The sequence below is a fragment of the Bacillus rossius genome (assembly GCF_032445375.1).
Source record: "Bacillus rossius redtenbacheri isolate Brsri chromosome 9 unlocalized genomic scaffold, Brsri_v3 Brsri_v3_scf9_2, whole genome shotgun sequence".
Taxonomy (NCBI): domain Eukaryota; kingdom Metazoa; phylum Arthropoda; class Insecta; order Phasmatodea; family Bacillidae; genus Bacillus; species Bacillus rossius.
Window position 1 is genome coordinate 30,043,244 of NW_026962013.1, and position 10,761 is coordinate 30,054,004.

Below are 10,761 nucleotides of genomic sequence, written 5' to 3' on the forward strand. Positions count from 1 at the left end.
CAAGAGCTAATGCAATATGGCCATTTGAACGGATCGTAGCAAGGATTAAGGAAATTAAGAATGTTTTTCCAGTTCCACCTGGAGCATCCAAAAAGTACAATCCACCGGATTGGTTGGCCACAGCTTGTATGATAGTATTATATACTATATTTTGTTCTTGAAGGAGTCTCGGTGTATTTTCCTGGACGAACAGCTGTAAGTCATTTCTGTTGTATGATTGTTCTCTAAGTAGTTCTCTGTCAAATGTCGCATTGATGGACCGGTTCGGTGCCGTCACTCCCAATTGAGTCAACGACTTACCACATATTGTCAGACAAAGATCCTCAATGAATATCAGCGCTTCATTGTATACTTCTTCTGTGAAATCCAAGTCATGATTATTTGTTTCTTGGCGAATTTTGTACAGAATATCTTCAGCCATTTAGTCTTTGTATTTCTCCCACAATTGCGCTGGTTGTGATGGGAAACATGCGGACAAAATAGTTGCGAACAGCATACGTATTTGAGATGGATGAGAAGTAGCACATGAATCTTCAATTGACTTGTCCCAATGATCGTCGTTTTCCAACAAATTAAGTGCCTCGCACGCACTCCGATACGTAGTATGTACTATTCCATTCACTGTTCGCAAGTGCATAAATGATGTTGGACCACGACATGTAATTAGAAGCAAACGTAAATAAAAGCATTCTGCATTGTTCGGATGTACAGTGTATATCCTTCCTAAAGCATTTGATGAAAATATTCCAGGTTGTCCAGTTACTGCCTTCCCTCTCTTTCTTCTTTCAAAATTCTTTTTGGTCACATTCCAAGTAAAATAAGTTGGAACATCTGCATACCTCAAAGATTTTGCAAAATCATCTGTTTGACATAAATGAAAAAATGCTGTTAATGTTGTGTTCGGTGGATTTATTGCAATGTCTTGTAGGTTTTTCTCTGTGAAATATGCCCTTTGTCCGTTTTCGAGATGAACAGCAAGGTGAATGACAGTTGGATCCCTCTCATGGATTTGAAATCCTAAAATGCGCCATACAGCTTCATTGCTGCTAATATATCTGCCGATTTGGTATTGTGAGATCTCATCTAAGTTACTTGTTGTTGAAACTCCAAACACGGCCATGTCGCTGCCTTTGTTGACGTATTTACAGATGTATTTTATGGATTTCACAGAATTGCAATACTCCACATTGATATGTGCTTTAAACGTTTTTGATAAAAGTGGCGAATATGGAACAACCCAACGATTATCAACTTCAATGTCATTTCCTCTCACTTTCATAACAATTGCTTTCCCATTGTCTTCTGTACTTCTTCGTCGATATAGTGGGTAACCATCACTGCCAGTGATTGTATCTTTTAAAAACTCTCGAGGATAACGTTTAGAGCATTTTCCATCTATCATACATGGTGAATTTGTATTGATTGACCCACATGGTACATGTATCATGTTCTTGGTCACAACATCATACAACTCATTGTCAGTTGTAGTATCTGGTATTTCAGCGGATATGACTTTATCGATTTCATTAGGCATGATCTTCCTAGTAAGCCATATTAAAATGTGTGCATGTGGCAGTCCTCTTTTTTGCCACTCCACAGAGTACATCCAGCATTGTGTTTCTCCGAAAACGTGCAGTGAAGTGATGAAATTAATTAACATCTTTAGCTTTTTTTTGAAAACACGTGCTGTTATGTCGTGGCGATCAGCAGGAGATTGTCCAGGGAAAAGTAACTCTTTTATTTCATCCCATGCTGGATTACATGTAAATGTAATGAAAAGATCAGGACGACCATATTTTCGCACATATGTAAGAGCGTCCTGCGCATATTCGTGCATATGTCGTGGACTACCAGTATATGTTGCAGGCAATATTGTCATCTTGCCTATGTTACTTATATCACCATTATTTATAACAGCATCTCTCAAATGTACATATTCTTCTGATCTCAGCTTTGTTTGATTGAGCCTAATGAATAGTAGTCGTTCCGACTCTATTTTCACGTACATGTCGACGATGTACTGGTGGAAGAGCAGACGGCATTTCAGAATATGGTTTTCTTCATTTTCACGTAACATAATTCTATAGGAATAATAATTCATAGAACTAACTTTTTTGTCAGTGTATTCGCCTGTGACTGTGTTTATCATTTTAATGTTAAAATGATAACCGTCTTGACCACTTGGAAACATAATTGGATATTGCAATGGATCGTAGCACCTATGAGTGTCAGCAATTCGTTGTAGTTGCTCATTTCTGCACTGCAAAACGATATCGCGATGATGAAATTCTTCTCCAACCATGACAATTGCTACCTCATCAATTGTTGGCGCATTATATCGTCTGACATGCTCACTTGCTGGTGTATAATCAGCATGAATAACAATTCTATGACTGTCTGATGGCATAAGATCAATCGCATTTTTGAACAATCGAATCAAACTATTATCGTCATGTAACAACTGTTGCAACGACTCAACAATGTCCCTTCTTACTCCAGCGTAGATTTGACATCGTGCATTCAACTGAGCACTTTGATCTCCCATGAAATATATTTGTAGAAATTTATGGTGATTATTGTGGAAAGGAAGTAAAGAACCAGCTTTGTGGTAAATTTGACCCTGAACTTTAAATGTCGGCATATAATGCTCCGTTATAATGTTAGCGCCAAATGAAGTCATCTGAAAACATGAATTATATTTTCTAATATTTTGGAGAAAATGTTTAGAATCATCAGTAATTCCATTTAACAAATTTTTCAGTGGTTCTTTTGGCTGTTCAAGTTCAGGTAGCTTCACTTTACCGCTTGCACAACACATTCCTGGAGTTTCTCCTTTGAATTTAATTGCTCTGCAATGAGGACAAACTTTATCCATTTTTCCGATTTGAACAAATGTACATGAGGTATTGTATTGTATATCCGGTTCATATGAAAAAGCCATTCGGTGGTATGAAGCTTGGTTATTTAGATGTTGTAACTGCATTCGTCTTCGCCGTTGATCTATTTCTTCTTGGCGTTGTTGAGACGAATATGCTGCTCTTCTTCTTCTCGCTTCTTCTCGTAAGAGTTGAAGTCTCTCTTCCCTTTGATCGGCCAATTCTTCTGCTCGCCTTTGAATACTTCGTTCTCTAAGATGTTCATTATATTCTAAACGTTGTTGATCAGTGCGATTTGATAATCTCTGACGCTCTGCGTTTGCACGTCGAGTATGGCGGCCAATGTTTGAACGTGGGCGAGGCATCACACGAACGGTGATGAACTGTAAAAAATGACAATATAAATTAACCATAACAATTATTTTATAACTCATTCATTAGATATTCATAATTTTTAACGCTAATAAATAAACTCTAATTTTTTGGCATTTCTTAAGTAAAAATATACAATTTTTATCCCATTTTTACGTTAATATTTTTAATATTGTAATTAAAATTAATATTTTTATGTACAAAATGAGGAGTGGACGTAGTTATAAAATAATATTCATGGATTTTATTTTTTAAATCTTAAATTTTTTCTTAATACAATGAAATATTAGTTCTGTAATTATTGTTCCGTTCATAATTGTTTACACAGAATGTATTGAAAAAAAATTAAGTCAATTTATATAAAACCTTCTATGAAAGTTATACTGACTGTTTCATTGATAAAATTACTAAGAAATATATAAAAAAATATAAGTTTTAAAAGCGAATAAAAATTTATAATTAACCAAAATAAACTCAAAATAAACAAATGTATACTTTTAAAACATGTAATTAAATTAATTAAAATGTGAAGTTTTTATTGTAAACAAATAAATATGAAAAACACATTTCCAGTGTCACATGCTGTGCGATGCCCAGAAACATAAAACTTTTGCAATATTTTATGAGAAAAAGCAGCTAATAATAGGGTAGCTCAACTCACAACGATAGAATGTGGTTAAGTGTCGAAAAACGTGTCTTAGTTAATATATATACTTTAAGAGGATTTTTCGGCCTTGACAATTTTCGCACAACACAGAAAACACGATTTTTCATACTTTGGCACCATAAGGTTTAATGATAGTAGCCTACATAATTCATATTTCCAGTGAAAAAATAAAGTTAAATTATTTCCAAGATAAAAAAACTATATGAATACAAAATTCTGAAAATAGTGTTTCATTATAAAACATAAGTTTACTCACTTTACAGATGAAATCCAACCAATTCCATTCTTTAATTAAACATTTATAAATGATACCATACACATAAACTGGTCACAGTGACACATTTTGTGCTTAATCAATATTTGGCTTATTAGAAAACAAAACAAAAGTGTTAAAATATTATTGTTGGAAAAATCAACAAACACATTTTGCTATGACAACAGGGTTGATATGACAACCGGTTTGATATATCAACAATTATCATAACAACGTACGTGATTATAACAAATTATAATAGCAATATATAAGATATAAGCTATAAGATAAGAATTATTTAATTTTCAAATGTATTGTACGAAATGTATTTTTTAATTTAAACGTATTTTTATCAATAGAGTCGAAAGAATATACTTTCAAATTAAATAAAGTTTTTTATTCTTTCTTGAAATATAAAATATATATACATATTTGTGTAAATTATAGTCGTCAAGGCACAATGGTCGAGTAGCCTGATGTGCTTGAACTTCGACAATATGATACAGCATCGTCGAGCGTGGTTACAACTAAGTTGGGTGACCATGATATTTAGTTATAGAAACTTTTTTTTCCGACTTTGCCGGTGGATTTTCCCAAACTTTTATTTCATATAAACACTCTTCTGTTAAGATGCAATGTTCTGTAAAAATTTCAATCCAAACCATCGTATACTTTCCGAGTTTTGCGGCCAAATACATACGGAAGCTAAATTTTTATATATATAGATTAAAAACGTGCTTGATATAATTTGTGTTAAAATTTCTATGAGTAATAACGGTATATGATTTATAACAGATTTTATATCACTAATTTTAGGATATAATCAAAAAAGAAAGTTTAAGAATATAGTCATTACGAAAATGAATATATGAACTTAATAACAATAATGAACTTAAAATTAGTAATGGGGTGCTTCAGGGGCGCAAATCTGTAGGATTCTCAATTGTGGAACGCGGAAATTTACAAGGAGGAAGGGGGCATGCCGCCCGAGAATTTTGCACGTGGGGTTAACCGACACGTCATGCCCGTGTGCTGTACACTGCCCATATCTTGGCCTACATGCATGTAATAAGAAGAAAACCTTAAAATATGCAGACAGTTTCAATATACAAACACGGTTCACAGTCACGCTTTTGCAAGCGCAGGCAGCTTCCCCCCCCCCCCCCTAGTGAGGGGCTAATTAATTCCAAGGGGGGGGGGGAGCTGCCCCCCTCCCCACAATCTACGCCCAAGGGTTGCTTGTTATCATTTGTCTTAAATTTTCTATCACTAATTTTAGGATATAGTCATTACGGAAATGAAAGAAGAGAGCACCTCACGCTGTTATAAAGAGTTGTGGTGTAGGTATTATTTGGCTGTTGGACCAAAAAAAAACCTTCAATTTAATTTTTTTTTAAATTTCTAGTTCATTCAACGATAAAAGCGTGTCTTTTTAGTTATTTTTAAACTATACGTTTATTTTATTATTTTTATTCTCAAAATAAAAAATGAATATGATTAATTGAAACAAATTAAAGATACTAAATATGAGTGATTAAAGTATTTATTTGTTACAATGAACTTAAATTATTCATTGATGTTCACGTAATCTAGTCATTTCAGCTAATGCAGCAAAATTACATGGACTTTTCTTGTTATCTTAGAGCAATAAGTTCTATTTGGAGACCACCCAGTGACTTTACGCGAGTAAGAGCTTCATGAGCCTGTCTGGCAGCAAAGAGACGCGAATCCAAATAAACAATTGCATAATCTACAGCGCAGCCTTGCATTTTATTTACGGTAAATGTCCAAATCAGTATTAATGGCAACATTCGCCTTTCAGCAGTACCATAGCTGCATTTCGCTGGGAACTGAATGGCTATTGGTTCAATTATATATACACTATCTGTGCCGAAATCAACACGGACTGATGGAATGTCCGTATCATAAACTTGATCACCCCGGAAGAGTGGCCCGATAATTTCAGATACAGTACCCATATTGCCATTAACGAACCCCGGGCACATTTTCTACTATAACCAGACCTCGGAAACACTCAAAATCGAAAAGAATATACATTTAAATTAAAATTTTCAAAATTTAGGGGCATTACGCTTCTCCTCCCCCCTTTATCAACGACACATTTTCCACCATTTACTCGACCTTTTGGATCGGAAACACTCCAAAACGGAAAAAAAAATTAACTTTTAAAATTTGCTACATTTTGGGTCTTTAATTTACCCCCCCCCCCCCCCCGGAGCACAGTCGACCCCGGGGCAAATTCCCATCATGTCCCGAACTCATCGATACACAAAAAAATGCATTGGTATTACCCATAGCTTGATATTAGGTTTTCTTGAACCCCAGCCCCCCCCCCCCCCCAACTCATTAACCTTTACACTAAGGTTAAATTATCAACTTATTGTATTGTCAGAGGTTCTTTATATTTATATTTTTATATATATAATTTTAACACATTCGGAAGTCGAAAAGTGGGTAAAAGTCGAATGGAAAGATTTTATTACATTTTATTACATTGTCCATTCAGCGTGGTAAAAATAACTTTGAACAAGAATATAAATATCAGCAAAAAGAAAAATCAAACTACAGCAATTGAACCAAAACTATACATCTGAATGTGGAAGACCAGAAAATAATTTAGAAAAGAAGTTAGAAATTATTACAAATTAAAATATACGGTACGACCACCACATACCTGACGTTAACAACATAACTATTAATACCGTTTAGCCGACATTGACTGCTGCGACACAAGAACAAATAAGCACTGGTTAAGAAATGGCAATAATGGCAGAGATTCAAACACATTTGAAGCATTATGGGCGTGCAAGCCGTGCATGCGCAGACACGATGAAACACACACACACACACACACACACCACCGGAGAGAGGGCAGTAACAGAGAGCAAACACATGAAATGGTTGGTAGGGGTAAAGGAGAGGAAATGCAAGGAGAACAACAATGCACCCGGTGAAAACAGTTGTGACTCTTCTTAAGTCCTTCGCGCCTACGCAATTTAATGTAAGTAGAACAGTACTCATAATTTAGAGTTTACTATAAAAACGTGCGTTTTAGATAGTTATTTCGATATCGAAAGTTTGCAAATACGTTTAATATAATAAATTTAAATATTTTTTACATGATGATTGGACAGTCATTTTGCACTGAATATTCAGTTCAAATATGTCGGGTTAAAAATATAAATATTAATTCACGATTAAAAATATGTTTGCGCTGTATGAAAAATAAACGACGTAAAGATTTGGAGATAGGTTTCGCACCAGCAATGTAATAATATATCAATTTGAATTACGAGAGGTATACACACCTAAACGAGAAAACCACGTTACTCGCTTGTTGTGTTGTGGGTGTTACGTCACAGTTATTCGAATCCTTACCGGATAAACATTCGTCCACCATAGCGTTTTGAACCAGCTTATCAGAACGGTTGGCTTACTAATGAGTCTAGCAAGGAACGTCTTTCAGTTGAGTTAGGACGGAATGTGAATTATTTTGTCCAACATTTGCTACTACTATATAAATTTTAATGATACGTATTTCAACCAAATTTATTTTTAAATGTTATAGAAACTTAAACACACATCAAAGAACAGTTTTTATAGTCATTTATTACTTTTGTACAACTTGCCGTTTCTGGACACTGAAATAAAAAAAACATATTTGCGTGATACATAACATTAATTATGATGATATTTAAAAATCTTAATGTTTCGTATTTTTTTTGAAGATGTTCAAGTGACGTTTTGGATTATTTACAACTTTATGACACATTTATTAAGTCACAGCCCTTACGCGTTTTTATAAGGGAAAACATGTACCTAATAATTGTTTAAATAAACATTTACATTTAATGAATGAAACTATAACAGTAAGCATAATCTTAGACACAAGATCAAATTATTCAATTGATGTATTAGGTACTCTATGGATTGTGTGTGATATAGCTTTTAAGGTCACTCTGGATAGCAATTGGTTAAAGAAACAAGCCGTATGTGCATAAGGACTGAGGCTAGAAATTTAATAAATAGTCTGAAAGGAATTCGTCACACAAAATTGTAAAAATGAAATCATGTGGTGATTATTGTTAAAAGAACATAACAAAAAAATTCCAGGAATCAGAATTTAACTACAATATATCCAAGAAAGGATTTTCATTCAGAAAAAGAAAGCGGGAGGGAGTTGCTGTGCTCATTTGGAATATAATTATTACCATGTCAAAGAATGCACACATCCAATCTCTAAATCATTTCATAAGTGAATTATTCAAAATCTATAGTTTCGCATATAATTATCTTATGAAGAAATTCCGTGCATTAATTGAACTCGTGCGTCTTACAGATGCATTCCCGACATCCGGACAATCAATTTTCAAAGGTTTCCGAAATTACTTCAGGAAAATGTCTGTGTCAGTTCCCTACTACAGGCAATTAGTATATGGGTAAAGCAGAAACACTTTCTCATTACAGCTTAAACACCTATTAACATAAAGTTTAGCAACTAACGTAGTACCTACAATCAGTTTAATAGCAACTTGTATTAGATCCATTTGATAGTATTTCAATATGTTTTTCGATGTTAATTGCAAGGAAATTTAATGCATAAATCCTATTAGAAGAACCAACTAATAAGTGTTTGTGTAAAACTATTTTTTTTACTACAAACTGTATTCAGTTTGTTCACGTAACTTTCTCATTGGTTTCAGGCTCTCAATTCATAACTTGTACAGATTTGTGGTGTAGGTGTTAAGAAATAGTAACTTCCAAAGTTTCCGATTCTAACACTTGGTGCCCCTTTGTTCCATTTGCAGAGTACAAGATTAGCTTGAAGACACATGAGCTGCTGAAGACGTGTGAACATACCAGGACCCAAGTGTAAGCAGTTCAACAAAGACCCCTCAAACATTCCAAGAAACGTTAACAAAACTGTGGGAATTTAATATTTTCATCCCATACAGAAAACTTTAACAAGCCAGGCTCACAAATCTGTGTTTCGAAAGACTCCGAATTAAATGTTTTGGTAAGAATTATTTTCTTTACGAAAATGGCCTAAATGTTGGCTTGGAACCTCTTGTAACATGACAGTGAGTTGCAGTATTTTGTGTGAATTATATTTAAAAATAAGTGTCTATATTTGTACTGTAAATTTGCAAATAAATTATAAAATGTATGAAAGTGTCATAAATCTAAGCTTCTCAAGGTCATCATTGTGTTATCCGTACTCTCTTTTAAAGCCTTGAGACATTGATTACAAAATTTAATTATTTTAAGAATTATTTTTTTTTGCTGCAAAAATGGCATTGTCTATCCAACATTTTTTATCATGTAAATTATTTATGGTAAATTCGTCATTCAGAGATACGCCATAGGCTAAGCTACAACAAGTTCTAAGTGATGTGTGAAGAAATTTCAACCAAATCAGTATTTTGATAGAAAACGTTTCTTTATTTATAAAATAACTTTAACCTTTTACTTATATAAAAGTACTCTTCTTAAGGGTAAAAAATGCGTCCCTTTTGCTGTCACAGTTCACTTTGCAATTTATGATAGGAAGTCATTGTATTAAAAATAATTCGTACGACTGTGATACAAAGAATTTTTTATATACTTGCATTACCTTTGCCTCAACATTTAGGCTTCAGTAATAATATCCATCCTTTATTATGCCTTCTAAATATCTTGATTTTACACATATTATTTTTCTTCTCTATCCCAACACGCCTTGAGTTGAGTTCGCAGTTGTTCGAAAGACACACCATTGTTTTCTTGCGATCCCACAATCATCTCGACCGGCGTCACACATATAGACATGACTTTAAACGTGGAGCAATTTGACGAAGTCTTGTAGCTTTAGGTGCGGCTATCGAAGTGTCCAGGAAAGGAGATACTGTCGCACATCACGTGTGACTTGGGCCAGGTTCGCTGTTAGGCTGGGAACCAACAGCTCTGGGACGATGTGTAGCAGAAGAAAGCAGAGGTAGGCATTACCGCTGCCCTAATAGTCCAAAGCTTAACAAGAAAACGTACGGCAAAAGAAACGATGTACTGTGCTGCACACCAAGCTAACGTTCATTAAAGCGTATAACTGACTCTAAAAATTTGCGCCCAAATCCTTATCGTGCTTCATGAGAAACGCTTCAAAATTACACATTATTTATATTCTATCGTCTGTCCTCTCAGCCTCTGGATACATGCTTAGATGCACGCGAAATCAAATTCTATGCGTTTTCGTTGATTCAAGTAACATTTTCACGGTTTCGTTTCCGAACAAATGTTTTTTCAACAAAAACAGTTTTTTTTTGTATTACCTGCCAAATATTAAATTTATGTCCAGTAATTTCCGAACATCCTCCGTAGGGGCCTTCGTTGTTGCGTGGTCAGATCACTTGCATTTTACCTAGGCTATGTTCTGGCATATTCACACCTGTATTTTTCTCTAGTGGGGAATGTGGCAGACGTTCCCAGGAATCAGTAGATCTTATCAGAGTATTCCCGTTTCCACCAAGCATTCATTCCGTCAATGCGTCATCCTTTTTTCCCTACCACCATTGTATGCTACCACTCATCATCTGTAA

General features: G+C 34.5%; 1 protein-coding gene across 1 annotated transcript in view; it reads left to right on the forward strand.

Annotated features, from left to right (window-relative positions):
- The window catches only part of LOC134542894 (alpha-1D adrenergic receptor-like), a 186,238-nt gene that overhangs the window by 173,494 nt on the left and 1,983 nt on the right, over positions 1 to 10,761 (forward strand). The window lies entirely within an intron of this gene.